The sequence below is a fragment of the Cucumis sativus genome, chromosome 6, assembly GCF_000004075.3.
Source record: "Cucumis sativus cultivar 9930 chromosome 6, Cucumber_9930_V3, whole genome shotgun sequence".
NCBI lineage: Eukaryota > Viridiplantae > Streptophyta > Magnoliopsida > Cucurbitales > Cucurbitaceae > Cucumis > Cucumis sativus.
In genome coordinates, this window is record NC_026660.2 from 8,790,027 (window position 1) to 8,806,495 (window position 16,469).

The window sequence follows — 16,469 nt, forward strand, 5'->3', positions numbered from 1 at the left end:
TTCGATTTCCTTCCTAGCAATGACTTCTATCACTGATATTATCCTATCAGTCATGACTTCTATCAATGACATCATGTCTAGTATGTCAATATGTTTTTAATGAATTTATCAATGATAACTTTAACTTTGAATTTCTAAATGACATTAATGTTTTTAGCATAACTACCCTAAAATCAGCAATATTATTTCAACAAAAGTTGCAACTACATCAATTTCATTTATATTATCATCATAGAAGCTATCATATGGATAGCATGCTATTAGTGATTCAAAGCTATTACCAATAGCGTGTTAATCCGATCTCTTTTCTTTGTCCATTTATGCTAAAATCAAACACTCACAATATCACTTTAGTGTAACATTACATTGATATCATTGATATATAGTAGCCTATATTAGAGATATCACTGATAGATAGCAATAGAAGAATATTATTGATACTAACTATCAAAAATATCAATTTGTAACCTAATTAAACTTTATCAGTATAACCTAATTTATGAATTTACAATATAAGCTATGTTTTTTTAACACAATTGCTACACGTTTTGGTCTCCTTATTCTAACTAAAAGGCTATAATAACTTGTATTTCTACAAGTTATCATATATCCCATAAAGGAATCTAAGATAGCAAGTTTCTAAGCCAACTTGCTTTTTCTTTAGTTGTTTCTATTGCTATCATTTTTACTCCATTATTGACTGGGCTAAAATAGTCTTTTTTTCCAAGCAACAAATTCTCTTGCTATATTAAAAATATAGCCAATAGTACCCATAGAGTCATTCGAGATGGAGTTTCAATCTGCATTGTTGTAACTTTCTAGAATAGCAGAATTTTTTTGATAATGTAATCCTAGGTTCTGAGTTTTCTTCAAGTATCTACTCTTTCTACAACATTCCAATGTTCTATAATAGACCAACTTGTAAACTTACGTAGTAATCCTACAACATAACCTATATCAAGTCTAGTGTAGTCAATAACATATTTGAGACTACCCATAATATTCGCATATTGAGAAAGTGTGAGACCCCGATCACCTTCTAAGTTGCACAATAAGATCATATGCGGTAAGAGTTGTCAAAATTGGAGATGTTTCTCGCGATTTCACGCGTTGATGCTTTTCAAACAAGCGTTGAGAAAGTTTCTATGCATACTAGTTAGTTGCTTGCTTGAGATTCCTTAACAAAGAAGTATGTAATATCATCCTTACGTCTGAAGGACGATGCTTAGTAAGTCAGCATTCTGATCCAACCGTCCATTGAGAGCTATGTGTCGGTATGTGATTCGTTGTCTGGATAGAGGTAATCATTCCGACGTCGAAATCCTCATTGAAAAAGTGTATAAATAAGAGAGTTTCAGACAAGTTTTAGAACTTAATCTGAACTTTTAGCTAAGTAAGAGGTAGATGAACTACAAGACGTTAAGTAGATTTCCTCAGAATTAGTCTCACGTTCAAGGTTTGACGAGGACTTTGGCCTGGTTCTTATGCCAAAAGGAAACCTCATCTTGAATGTGAGTGGTCTAAAGATGTTTTGAAAATCCAAATGATTTTCAATTCATATTTGAAATCTCGAGCATTGATGTTTATTTAATATTGCCCTTTGATTTATAAATGGCTACGTTTTGAAAATGGATTATGAATTATGCTTTGTGAAATGTTTTAGTACGCTATGCATAATACCTTACACTCAGTGATTTGGTGGAAGATGTCTTATACTTGCTTTGTGATTTGATACAATATGTCTTTTGCTTGCTTTGTGATATGACATTGGATGATGTGCCATGCATATATGGAATTGATGATATTTGCTAATTGCGTTGAGATTACTCCACATGGGCCACAACTTGGCAATCAAAATCTTAATGACATTTTAGCTGAGGTGATGGGTACAATTGTAATACTTTGAGAATTTATGCAGTACAGTTTATGTTGAAATGATTTATGTGAGAAAAAATGAATTTCTAAAGAGAATCCTTTGTGAACTAAGCATTATGGATTTTGAATGTTTGAAATTGCTTAAGGCAATGAAATGGTTTTCAAATTTAAAACGCATATTCTTGTCAATTGCATTGTGCTTACAAAATGAATTTCAAGTTTATGATTTTGTTAATGTTTTAAATGTTTGTTTTCTTCCCCCTTCAGGTAGCAAATGAGATCCAACGTTTGACTTGCCATCTTGATCGCTTGTTGTGCCATAGTTGCATTACATCTTGTTAGTGACACCCATCAGTCTTGTCGCATAACATATATAAACTAGTTGGGCGAAATGGGATATTTTGTAACTAAGTTATTTGTACTTAAATCATTTGGTATTTGTAGTTTACTTAACACTAGAATTTTGTGTACACTATATTACGTATTTATGAAGTACTTCATTTTTAAAGATTTTTGGTTTAAACGTCTAATGTGTTTATGAGTTAGCCATTTGAAATTGTTGCATGCCTTATGTGGAGTCACTTCATGTGATACAAACATTAGACAATTTTTCATAGAATGGATTCTTCTACTAAATTAACTAAGTCTATGGTACACGTTAATGAAGTAAAATACTGGTGAGAGAATTCTGCTTACTAGGCACATAACACGATCTTGAGGTGAGATAAGTGTTGAGTGTCTAGACGGTCGCACCTTCACTTGGTCGCATGAAGAGGGCCTTGGGAGGGGTGTGACAGATAGATTAATACTATCACCCATGTTCTTGAACAACTTTACATTAGAGTCATAGGAGTATATGTTAGTTTACTATTAAATTAATGATATTTCTTTCGAATATGTTATATGTAATGAGATTGATCCACATACAAAATTACCTTTTCAGACTTAGCGATTTTATGCCTAAGATAACATTAGTTTCTCTTAAGTTTTTCATGTCCAAATTTGCACTCAACATTGATTTTATATCATTTATGATGTGCAAGTTTTATCCAAAGATTAACAAATCATCTACGAATAAGAAAACAATAATGCATAAACTATTTTCAGACTAGTGATAGAAGTATATTAATGTCTATCAATATTTGTTATCGATAAAATTTGAAAATTTTGTTGTATATTGTAAATATTTTGTCAAATTTTCAATTTTTGACAATTCCCCTTAAATTATTCTTAAATTTTATTTTTTAGATATTTATCTTTAATTTCTTTATAATTAGCATTTTTTTATTTATTTTTTATTTTTTCTCTTCATAGCATTGATTATTGTTCCCTTTGTATATTCTCATTGATATGTTATACCGATAGCTCTATCAATGATATAATTCAAAATTTTGCTATAGCTTGTAAAGATTTTAATTTATTTTACTATTTTTAAAAATGTTCCTGTTTAATATTATATTTTTTCTCCATATTTGTTTATTTTTCTTGATCTTATTTCTCTATATTTTTATTCTCTTACCGGTATTTATTTATTATCTTATTTCTACGTGTTCTTTTATGTTACAATAAATTTATTTGTTTAGGTACATTGTTTCATATGTTGTTCATCCACTCATTATTTGTTCTTACTTTCTTCTTTCCTTTTCTAGTAATTTTATTTTTTTAATCTTATTTTAGTTATAGATTATTGCTTATTTTACAATCTCATCCTTCAACATATGTTTATTTAAATGTTTTTATTTTGTTTTATGATTCATTTAATATATTTTTACTAGTAGTTGTTTAATTTTCTTTTAATATTTTTAATTAATTTTCTTTTTAAAAAAATTTGATGATGAAATCTATACGAAATTTGAGAGTCCGATTTTCTAAAATAATTCAGTTGAGAAAATTAATTCTTTGAAAGTTCTCGATCTCCAATATTTTTTTATTAAAATTTTAATATGCTATTTCATGTTTGTTTAATTTATTATGATATTCTTTACACTTATTTGATATTCCTATTGAGCTTCATTTTTATTTTTATTTAAAATTTATAATTCTTTCCATTTAAAATTTTCAATATTTTAAAATCCTTCTCATCTAAATTTTTCTAAGTTCTAAAATCATTGGCAAAACTCTTTTCTTAAAAATCATTTAGAAAATTTTTCTTTTAAAGTTATAATTTTTTATGTTTTTTCAAACGTTCAAAACTTAATATAAGATTTCGTAAGGTTTCGTAATCAATTTTTTTCAATAACTTATACCACTTTTCTTGAACAAAATTCTATGATGAAATCTACAAAATTTGGAAGTCTAATTTTTAGAATTCTTGAGGTGAGAAATCACATCTTTTGGAGTACAAGATTTGATCCCAAGAAAAAATGTTTTTAATTTATGTTTTTAAAAAATAGCTATACCTATGAAGGATTTTGAGAAAAGGTACGAATTTCTCACTTTCTTGAGGTGAGAAAATTTTCTTCAATATAGTCGATGAAATGCTCTCTACTTATTTTATAAGATTATTATTGCTTTAAATATTGGAGTAATGAGGGATAAAATATGACATTAATTTTTAAAAAAATTAAAGAAGATTTTCAATTCAAGATTTGAAATTTGACCACTGTTTTCTAAACAGGTGTTGTGAGGTGCCAACACATTCTTCATACACAGAAGACTCTCGAACTCAAACTCTAATTTTCGTAGACCATATTTTTTATGATTTTATTTTAAATTGTTTACTTTATTTCAATATCCAATCACAAGGAAAAAAATGTTGGTGACGACTCCTATTTTGATTTAAAACTAACTTTATTGAGGATGTTGGCCCTCTTGCGTTGTTCTGGACACGTGAGGAAAATAGGAATGCACAATTGAGATTGGTGGACAAAAAGTCAAAATGAGAAGAACCGGCCGCAATATAACATAAAAATCTTAAAATTGTTGGAAATAGTACTGCAAACAATGCGTTAGGACAAAAGTAGGCATCTGAATCTGGACACCTAGGATAGAACAGTAACAATGTGTTGGGACAGAAGTTGAATACCTGAATAGAATAGTAGAACGTTAGTCACCTGGTGAAAATTTTATGCAGCAAACATCAGTGCTTGGATTAAGAATGAGTTCAGATGAACGAATAAATCTCGCTGTTTGAGTTTGGACACCTGAGGTACAAAACCAAAAACTGCTAAACAGAAACTTATTAGGAAGAAGGCCAAGTCTCGGATCAAGCTCTCTTTAAGAAATTTTGTGACTTTGTTCGGAGTGCAAATAGTTCTAGTAATGTCACGTCGTCCAAAACAGATTGAAATACAAAACACTCTTTGATTTAGGCTCGAAAAACAAAAAAAGAGAGGGAGAAGATTGAGAGAATGGTTTTTTCTTTCAAAGTGTGTTATGTGATATATAAAATGAACGATCAGAAAGCTTTTACATAGGAGTGAAACTTGAAATGTCTCAACGGTCATAAGAATCTTAAAGCCTCGTTCAATGGATTAATAGATTAAATAAGGAAACATTTTGAAAATAAAACCATAAAATTGTTGACCACTTAATTAAGAAAGAAATTGAAGGTATCAACAAATTCATATTTGTGTATGTCTATCTCTTCCCTCCTCTAAAACTCTCGGTATCAAAGATTATGTTGCACAATTACACAAGACCCTTAAATTATTATGGTCCATAATTAAGCTTTAAAAGTGAGGTGTGTTATAAGAATTGAAGTTTAGGTCCTTAGCTTTAAATATTCTGTCAAACTATTATTTGTCTTTTATAGATTTCAGGTAAGGTTTTCGGCTGCAATATCTAACATGCAATATTCCAAAATTATATAACAATGCTAAATCTTTTACCTCTATGCAATTTTTGGAATTTCTGTACTTGCGTCACTAGGCTTGTGTGTGTGTGTTTTTCTTTTTGTTAAATATATACTATGGTTCCTCTTGGGTAATTACCCATTTCATTAAATTGATATTTAGTTAGTAGATTATAATAGTTTGATAGGTTATAATATTTGGAGGATGTGTGAGATAATGAATGACTTATAATAGTTTGGAGACTATAATAGTATGAGATTATAAGAGTTTATGCTTGGAGTCTAAACTATTATAGTCTATGTTTGGATGTAGATTATTATAGTTTTTATTATTATAATATGTGTTTGGAGCAAAGGCTAATATAATTTGGAGTTTTCACTCCTCTTTTTTGGCCTACTTATATAATGTGCATGAAATACATATTTTTCTTCTATTGATTTTATTAAATCATTTAATAAATTTAGCTTGAAACGGTAGGTTTTTTACATTTTTTTTTTTTGCTATGGAATATAAAATACACATTTTTCGTAACCTTTTTGGTTGAATGTTATTTACAATTATAGACTTAAGATTTTAGAAAATGTCATATTTAAACCATTTGCAATATGTTTTATCTTAGGTTTTATTTTAATAATAAACCAATCTCTCTCTTTCATGAACCTAGCGAACATAAGGAATTGATTCAAGACATTAGTTTTAGAGATTACTTATCATCTAGACAGTATAAAAGAATTAAAAAATAAAAAATATAAAGAATGTAACACTAAGTTAAACTACTAAAATAAAGAGGGAATAAGATGGTGAAATGGTAATGCGAACTAACTTGTATTCGAGAAGCGAGTGAATGAATGTCTATGCATTATCAAACGATTAAGTAATGCGATAACCTTCTGACAATATAACTTGCTCAACTATGCTTATGATTAAGGTGTGCTTCTCTCGAAGTCATTATACGCTACACATGGTCACCTCTTGTCTAAGATCCATATGACTAAGTATGGTTAGGTGAGGTATATCTAGAAAACATCGCTTATAAATAGTATAGGACTTCACAATTAAGAATAACAATCTCTCTGCGCTTAGTGTTCACACTTGTTCACCTTTCGGGATACGAATGCTGGAAGTGATCTCATAAAGAAAGATAAAACACTTTCAGGCGCACGTTAACATGTCCTTGCTACTTACCCTCTTGAGTAGTTGCGACTTACGCTGGCCAAGCGATGCGAATAGCTCAACTAACGCGATAAGACTTATAAGAAAAACTTCTTATCAAGGACTTATCACTAACCTAAAGTACAAATAACACATTGATTGATGGAGAGTGAAGACATGATGGATTGAAAAGGTATAATAATGAAATATATTAAAGAATGTAGGCCTTCGGTCATTGTATAATATGAACACATATATTACAGAGAAATACAAAAGTAGAAGACATAGAAGATGGAGTATATTACAAGTTAGGAAAAATGGAAAATATGAAATCTTTTCCACTTGAAAGTTAAGATCTCACTCTATAAACTAATTAGAGGAGAAGAGAATGGACTTTACAGGCAGTAGAAAGGCTACTCCTTCCTATCTCTCTCTAGGTTCTTGACCTATTTAGATTTCTTTGTAGTCCATTCAGACCTCTCTCATGGCCCATACATGCGTGCTTTCTTTGGTGTAAAAGGAGACTTTTGATAGACATCTTTTTGCGGGGAACTTCTGTTCTTCTGAACAGTTAAGCACTGTACGCTGAAAGCTGTCTGTGGCATGTCACATCATCTCCAACTACCATTCTTGTCATCTAGCAAACTGCTTTTCGCATTGTGATCTGGTCTTCTTGTCTATTCTTCTCGTGAGAGCTTCTACGATTTAATAACTTTTTCTTTTGTTCATAGACCTGCGTTTAGACACTAAAAACAATGAAAAACATGCATAACACTTATGCAAAGTATATTTCTAAGTGCTTATGCTTTTTTAACATAATGTACACGTTTTGGTACGTTTCTTCTACATTTTGGCCTTGTTATTCTGTAAAAGAGACTACAATAACTTGTATTTCTACAAGTTATCATAAACTTGTAAAAAATTGTAGCTGGTGAGGCCGTGTTTATAGCTATTTAAACATTTGGGATGGAGATGGCCAACGATTCGGGACAAAGGGTGTGAGATGCATGTCTGTAATAAAAGGGTCATTTTGAAAAAAATAAGAGGTTAGGCAAAGGAATTTGAAGAAAGAGTTTTCGAGGATTTAGGCATTTTGATGCTAGGCATTGGAACTAGGCGACGCAAGGAAAGAAGATGGGGTTTTGGGGTGTAAGGTGAGCTGAAGGCATATGATGAGCTCACAATTTACCTCTTCACCACACGGTTCTTAAGTCCTCGTTGAGCACAAATTTTCCTACTATGTGTCCAAGTGCAAGTGAAACAATAGGTTTACCTGGGTGATCCAGGGTCAAAGACAGGAAATAGTTTAGATGTTAGTTCTAGGGAATTACTCTTCATTATTTAGACAAGTTGAAAGAATTAAAGAATAACAAATGTATGAATTAGCTAATTACACAATGAAAGTCTGTGATGCGTTGTGAAGAGAAAGATAGTACAATGTATCTAACTTGTATTAGGGAAAAGAAGGTAGGAATGCTCACGCGATATCTTTTGAAAAAGTAGGGAGATAACCTTGACGCGACATAACTTACTAAGACACACTTGTGGTTAAGGCATACTTCTCTTGAATGCATATATGCCACACATGATTGCTTTTCAGAGATCTATATGACTAAGTATGGCTAAGCGAACTATATCTACAAGAAACAACTTATGCATCTTATGGTATTTCATGATTAAGGACTGCTACCTCTTGGTAGCCATTGTCCACACTTGTCCTCCTTTCGGGATCCAAATGTTAGAAATGCTCTCATAGAGAGACATAGTTCCTCTTCACACGTGTTAATCAAGTTCTAGCTACTTTTTTCTCTCGGGTAAGTAGCAACTTATGCTGGCCAAACATTCATAAAATCACAACTAACACGTTAAGATTCATAAGTGATTCTTTTTGTCGTGAACTATTACCTACCCTAACAATGAATAACATGTTGACTTGTAGAGGATGAGAGGAAAATGGATTGAACGACTATATTTACATGAACTTAACAAAAAATGTAAGTATAAGTTTATACATAATATGTACAATATAAGGTATTATAAATAATAACACAAAAGTGGTAAGAAGAGAAAGTGGATTGCTATTACAAGTTAGATAATCACAAATGCTAATCTTTTCTTCACCTCGGTTGCATATTCTCCAGGTTTCTTTCTCCAGCTCTCTCTCTCTCTCTCTCTAGACAGACTTTGTTAAGCCTATTCGGGCCCCCTTCATTCAATGAGAATGAGGTGCTTGTATAGACTGCTTTTCGATGGAGAAATTCTATTCTTATGAGTGTGTCACCGCTGTTATCTGACCCTCTAAGGTCATATCATTCCGACTACCATTTTTGTCTTCTTGTGAACTTTCCTCCTGTGATGTTTAGGTTCATCGCCTAGAGTTGTTAATCGCCAAAGACGATCCATCGCATTGCCTTTATGCGAGATGTCATGTACGAGCTGCTCCTTTCTTCTTTTCCCACTTTTCCTATGTTTAAACATGATAACCATGTAAAACATGAAGAACATTTATGTAAGCCATATTTCTTAATATTTATGCGTTTACAACATAAGTTATGTGTTTTGATCATCTCCCTTATGCATGTTATCACATCTCCAAATTTAGAATAGTGCTTGTCCTCAAGCATCATTCCTCCTTAACGATTCACTTTCCCCTCTGTGTTTCAACACCTCTCTCAATGCCAGCAAGTTTTATTCGTTATCGAAGAATTACCCTAATCTCGTACTTCTTATTATGAAAATATTTCTAAGTTCAGAAGGCGGCAAGCTTAATACTCAAAATACCCTTGTTCATTCCCCTTAGTAAACCTTATTTTCATTTTTTGAAATGACTAAAATTTTGAAAAAGTTTCAAGTCCCTTTTTTCCGGTGAAAGAATGTTTTTTATTATATTTACAATAGACTGAACGTTGAGTGGAAAATCATAGGCACTCTATGAGTCTGTTTCTCTCCTCAATTGTAACTCTTATCGCCTCTTATTATTCAACTCTGTGAGTTTTTACTTTTGAAGTTCTGCCTCTTATTTTTGCGAGAGGAGTCAACATAGAAGTTGTTATTCTAATTAAATCAGCGAATATTGAATTTTTAGATAGTTATTTCGTTTTTTTTTGCGTAGTTTTAACTTTTGTCAATACGTCTTGAATGATGTTTTCTCTGCTGCTTTCAAGTTTTAATACTTCACAGGTACTTGTTTGTATCTTTAAGAAAAAAAGAGAAGAATACTTGTTTGTATCCTTAAGAAAAAAAAGAAAAATACTTGTTTGTAACCCTTAGAAACTAGAAACGAAAAAAAAATAATGCAATCCGACAACCCAACCCAACTCATATTTTATGGGTGGGTTTGAAATTAAATTCGGGAATATGGGTTGGGTTGGGAATGTCTCCCAACCAAAAACAATTTCACCCCTAGTTGAAGTTGGTCAATGATGATCACCAAAACACGTTCATCGATAGTTGGACGAAAACGGTTTGTTGGAAATATGGTCACTCAAAGTTCTAATAAATATCTAATTTTATTAATTTATTTTTAATAAATATCTAATTTATTGGAAGTTGTTCAATGTTAGTTGCTGAAATTAGATTGTCAAAAAAATTTCGATGGTGATGTTGGAAAATGTTGATTTGAGGTTGGTGGCAGTGGTTGCATGAAGTCGTTCGAAAACTGTCATAAAAAAGTAATTGTTGAAAATTGATCGTTAATGATTCCGAAAAGTGGTCATTAAAGGTTGTCCGGTAGCAGTTGCGAAAAAAGTGGTCATCAGTAGTAATTGAGAAACAGTCGACATAGTTGTGATCAGAGGTTGACTGGTGACTATTGTAAAAAAAAAAAACTATCGTGAAAAATTTGTCAACAGCGACCATTGAAAAATGGTTGTTGGAAGTTTTCTGATGATGACTGTGGGGAAGCAATCATCGAAAGTTTGCTGACAGAAGTTACAAAAAAAAGAAACGAAGGTTCACTAACAACAATTGTCGAATTTTATTAATTTTTTTTATTAACTTTTTAAAATGTTGGAGGTGATTTCCTTACAATCACTAAAGAAGAATCAATCAAGTTAAATGTGATTTTTTATTTTTCAATAATCAATTTTATTTTATTGCCAAACATAATTCTTTTAGATAAAAAGTGATTTTGACAATAACAAAAATGATTTTAGCTATGTTAAAATCACTCCTAAACACATCCTTATAGTAGCTAACCATTACTATCACCAATAACTATTTAATCAATGAGAGCTATCAATTTGAGAAAACCGAAAGAAAACACTCGCAACAATGGTAAATAAAAAGTCATCACTGATATTAGCTACAAATGATAACAACGATCGCAGTTGTAGACAGTAACAACTGAACAACTAATAGCATCTATCAGTAATAGCTTTCAATATGAAAAAATCGAAAGAAATGTGCGAAATAGTGATTGGACGTGAATTTTTTAAGTCTTTTGCTAGTCTTTTTATTATTTATGTAATTATTTTATCATCGTATTATATATTATATTATTTTTTTACTTAAATGCTTGACCCTTTGTTTAAGCGTGTGAACGTGTTTTTCAATTAGTTTCATTTTTGTGGCAATTCTAAAAACTTGATCAATTTCTTATATTTCAACATTCAAAATTTAAAAAGTATTTGTGATGTATTAAATACAATGATTAGTACCTTAATTTAATAAATCAAAGAAGCAAAGTAAAAAAGAAAGCAGGTGCATCACATGCATTAAAGTACTATTGTACTACTAGGCTACTACAACTGGTCAATGACCAAAGCAAATACTTTTAAGTGCCCCAAATAATATAGTTTACCACATCAATTATTTGCCAATTCAAACAAAAGTGAAATATCAAGCCTACATAAATATTAGCATAAATTATAAAAACAACCTTGCAATTATACCTTCAACCTTTCTCCCGGTGGTAAACTTGATTATCAAATTTACATAAAGAATCTGATTTCCATCATTATTATAAATTCGAAAGTCTAATTTTAATACAGGTATACACAAGTGACCAAATTTTATATTTAAAATTGAGTCATTTATAAAAATAACAAAAAATTATAATAATGTAACTATATAAAAGTAGTAAATTTAAAAGCGAATAACCAATTATAAAGTGTGTAATAGCTATTTGATATATCTAATTACTATTTTAAAATTTGTGAAGAGTCCATCTTTTTTTTTTTATAATCTGCAACTAAATAATTTTAAAAAATTATATGTGATTGCATTCAAGTTTCCAATAAAAGTATTAAATACTCAGAAAAGACACTTTTTCTCGTTTAAAAAAGAAAATTAAAAATAATTGCACAAAAATTGGTAAGGATTACTATTTTGTTGGTGAGAGTAAAATAAAAAAAAAGGCATAAATATCCGAGTAATTTGGTTGTAGTTGAACTTTTTAAATTGAAGAACAAATTAAATTTGGGAATTTTCAACAACCCAAGTTGTATTTTATCCTTAATATTATTATTATCATCATGCAATGATGCAACTATATCTATGAATCCTTATATAGTTTGTTTAAAGACAAGTTGGGAAAGAATTTTTTTAAAAATTTAAAGTGTACTTATATAGCCTCATTATTGAATGATTTTAGATGATGGAAAGTGATTTAAAGAAAACAATATTAATACAAGTTAGATTACTTTCAATACTTTTTTGGAAGAAACACTTGAGAGAGATGAACAATGTAAGCTTGTCTAACAAAAAATTCCAAAAAACAATTCTTTAAACATTATTGTGCAACTAAGCAAGATTTTCATTGAAAATAATCTTAAAAGCATAAAAAATTTATTGATCTTTTTCAAAATTAAAGCCTTTTTTTTTTTTTTACATAATTTAAAACAGCATTATTGGGGGAATTGGTATAGAATTCATAGGCACTGATCACTAAAATCTTTTTTGACCGTTATTACTATAAAGCAAACAAAATGGAATTATTGATCCCAATGAGGATAATGATCATATGATAAATGTTGTAGTAATGTAAATGTGGGCTAATATTAATGCAGATGACAAATATTAATTGTTGAAGCATTGCACCATAATCCATGCAACATTATCTGCCCACATTATAACTCACTCATTATTGTATATCTCAATAATGTAATATTCAGATTAAAGAGAGTGTTATTGGAAATTCAATTCAAATCCTTACATTTAATCAAATTTAACGTAAAATGTTTTGAGTTTCTATTCTTTTTTTCCTTCTAAATTTAAAGGTAGAAAAAATGTAATTAGTGTTTTTTTTGGTTTAATACAACAATATGAATAGTCGTATTGAAATTGACGAATATTAATAGTGCATGTTTGACTATAAATGGTTAAAAAACCTATAAAATAATACTACGTATAGTTAATAATAATTTAACAATAAATTTTTGTCATCCCTACTTAATTTTGATTATACACTTATTTTGGTTTATTTTTATTAAAAAGAATTAATTTATTGTAATTTTTGTATCAAATAATTATTTTTTCACCTTCTGTTTTTTAATTACGTTAATATTCTTATTTATTTTTTGTTAGACGTCTTATTTTGTATGTGACTTTTTATTTGCTATATGCATGTCTAAATCAAGAAGTATAATACATGTTCATACCTCTTTTATGTACGATAATACGTGTTTTACAGATACAAATAATAGACTAAATATTCACAGATACAATATATTTGCAAACTACGATCAGTTTTGAAAAATATTAACTAATTTATGATATTTTTGGGATTTGCAAGATTTTCCAATATCTCCTAAATATATGCCTATAATTCATAACCAATTTTTTTTAGATTTTTTTGTATTTAAATCAAATTAATTAACATTTACTTATTTAATTCATAAAACTTATGTTTAATAAATATTTTTCCAAGAAATTGCTAAACAATTTTCAAGCGTTTCTCACACTAATCTCTAATTTGTTATATTTTAAACCATTTATTATACTTTAAACAACTTATTGTATTTTATTATATAGAAGATTTTCAAATTTTTTATATTTTAAATAATTCATAATATATATTTTTAATAACAATTTGAATATATATTTTTAATAACAATTTGAATTTAAATTTTAGAATTTAATTATGCCTCAACATTTTTACAATTATTTGAATTTTCTTCATTTGGATTTTATTAAAAAAAAAAAAGGAGATTGAGAAAGTGAGCAGCCGACAAGGGACAAACACAATGAAAGAAAAAAAAATTCTTGCAAACAAGAGAGAAGGAGAGCTCAAATGAATCTCGAATGTATGAAGAATTCGAAGAACTCACCGATTTAAGTGGACGAACTCATTGATGTGTATGTTACAGAGATTTTAAATTTTCCAAGGATGAGGTGAATTTTTCCATTAATGACAACTTTTCTAATGATGTTTTTGGGAGAAAATTTTTAGGTAGCATATGTGTTATTTCAATTAAAGTGTATTTAGGGTTAGTGAACAATTGTATTTTACATATTGGATGAGGGCATTCGATGGTTGTTTCATTTATTTATTTTTCTAATTTTCATGTTTTGCTATTTTAACAATTTAAAATTATTTTTGCTATTTTTTCAAAGTAAAACTCATAATTTGTTATTCTTTTCGACAACCCTTTCTTTTATGGGCCATTTTGAAAAATGGAAAAACCATATTGTGAATTTTAGTAAATAACATTTTTTTGCATGTGCATGATATTTTATAAAATACCAAAATATCCACCTTTTCCAACGGTGATTATTTCGTTTCTATATTGTAATTAATTTTGTCATGCATTTAGCAATCCGTATCCTAACTTTTTTCTTAATATGCGAGGAGTCAAATGACATGCATTCGATGAATCATAAAAATAACCAAATTATTATTTTGAATTAAAATTTTCTTATGATCCTTTTGTTTTAGTGAGAACTCGTTTATTTGTTTATTTTTCAATGTTTCTTATTAAATTCTAATTAACTTATTCTAAAAATATAGCATTAGATATATATATATATAATTAGTTCAATACTATTAATTCATACAATGGTGGAAATGGATTAAAATTAGAAAATAATTACATTAACTGTGTTTAAAATAACTTTTAAACGAAAACATGTTAATTTTACTTAATAACATTAATTAAATTAAAATTTATATCAATATTGGTTTAAAAGTGTAATTAACATAATTATTGCAATATATTGCGTTCTTATGAAAATATATTGTCTATGTAATTAATTTGTTATGTACAGTTATGAGTTTATCAAAAGTCTTCTGAGTATAATTAATTTGTGATACGTAATTAACTTGTTAATAATGTTGAGAATCTATCGTAATCTCTTCCTAATATCGGGGGATTTAAAAGATATCAACAACTTTATTCATTTTTTTAATTTCACTATTGTGTTAAGATTTCAACAGTTTTATTCATTTTTTATTTCAAAATAATAATATTATTAATTTTTATTGGCTAAATCTATAACCTTTTTTATTTCCAAATATACTAACCTTTTTGTCATCTTTTTTATTTCAAAATAACGTAGATCTTAATTTATTTTTAAATTTTGAATTTTGAATTTAAAAATTAAAATTAGTTTTTTTATTAAGATCTCAACCTTTTTATTATTATTATTTGAAAATTAAATCTCAATCTTTTTTATTTCAAAATAAGTTAGAATATTTAAACCCTTAACAATTTAGAAATTTAAATTAGTTGTTGTATTAGATCTTAACTTATATTTTTAAAATTGATTTTATTTTTAATAAAATACTAAGATAGTGTGTTTTTAGATAAAATCTCATAAATTTCATATACAATTTTATTAAATAAATAATATTAATTAAAAAAATCAACTAAAATTTCCAGACCAAGAAGATAACTTTTGTATCTTTTTATTTTGAGTGAACGTTTTTGTTCTTCCATCCAAGCTTTACCGGTTGTAGACTTGAAAATCAAAGATGGAAGATGGAAAATGAAGATAGTGTTTGCATGCTTCAAATGTTTATATTCTTCTTCTTGAAAATGCATGATGAAGTTGAAGATGAAGTTTAAACTTCAAATGGAAGATGATAGAGATTGTGGTTTGCCTACTAGAAGAAGATGAGATCAAAATAGAAAAATAGAAAGTGGAGTCGAAGAAAGATGCAACTAAAACTTTAGATGAAAGAGGGTGGAGATATTCTATTGGGACCCAATTTAGAACGATGTCAAACGTCTCGAAAGTTCACATCTAACTACTAGGCGATCTCCTTTTGAGTGATATTAAAGTTAACATTGACATTTTTTTCCAACGTTTTGGGATGAAAATAGAAATCGACTCTTGGACATATTTTTTTCGGCTTTTATGGGTAAAAAACTTTAATATGACTTAAAATGAGACCATCTGGTAGTTAGGATGTGAACTTTCGAGACCTTTGACATCGTTTTAAATTGGGTTCTTTCTTTGTAGGCTATAACATTGATCATTTTTTCACGTTTTGGGACGAAAATAGAAACCGACTCTCGGACATATTTTTTTCAACTTTTATGGGTAAAAAACTTTAATATCACTTAAAATGAGACAAGCCAGTAGTTAGATGTGAACTTTCGAAACCTTTGATATCGTTCTAAATTATGTTATTTTTTCGTAGGCTATAACATTGACCTTTTTTTGTATGGTTGTTTGGAGAGCAAAATGGGAAAAGAAAATTTGGAT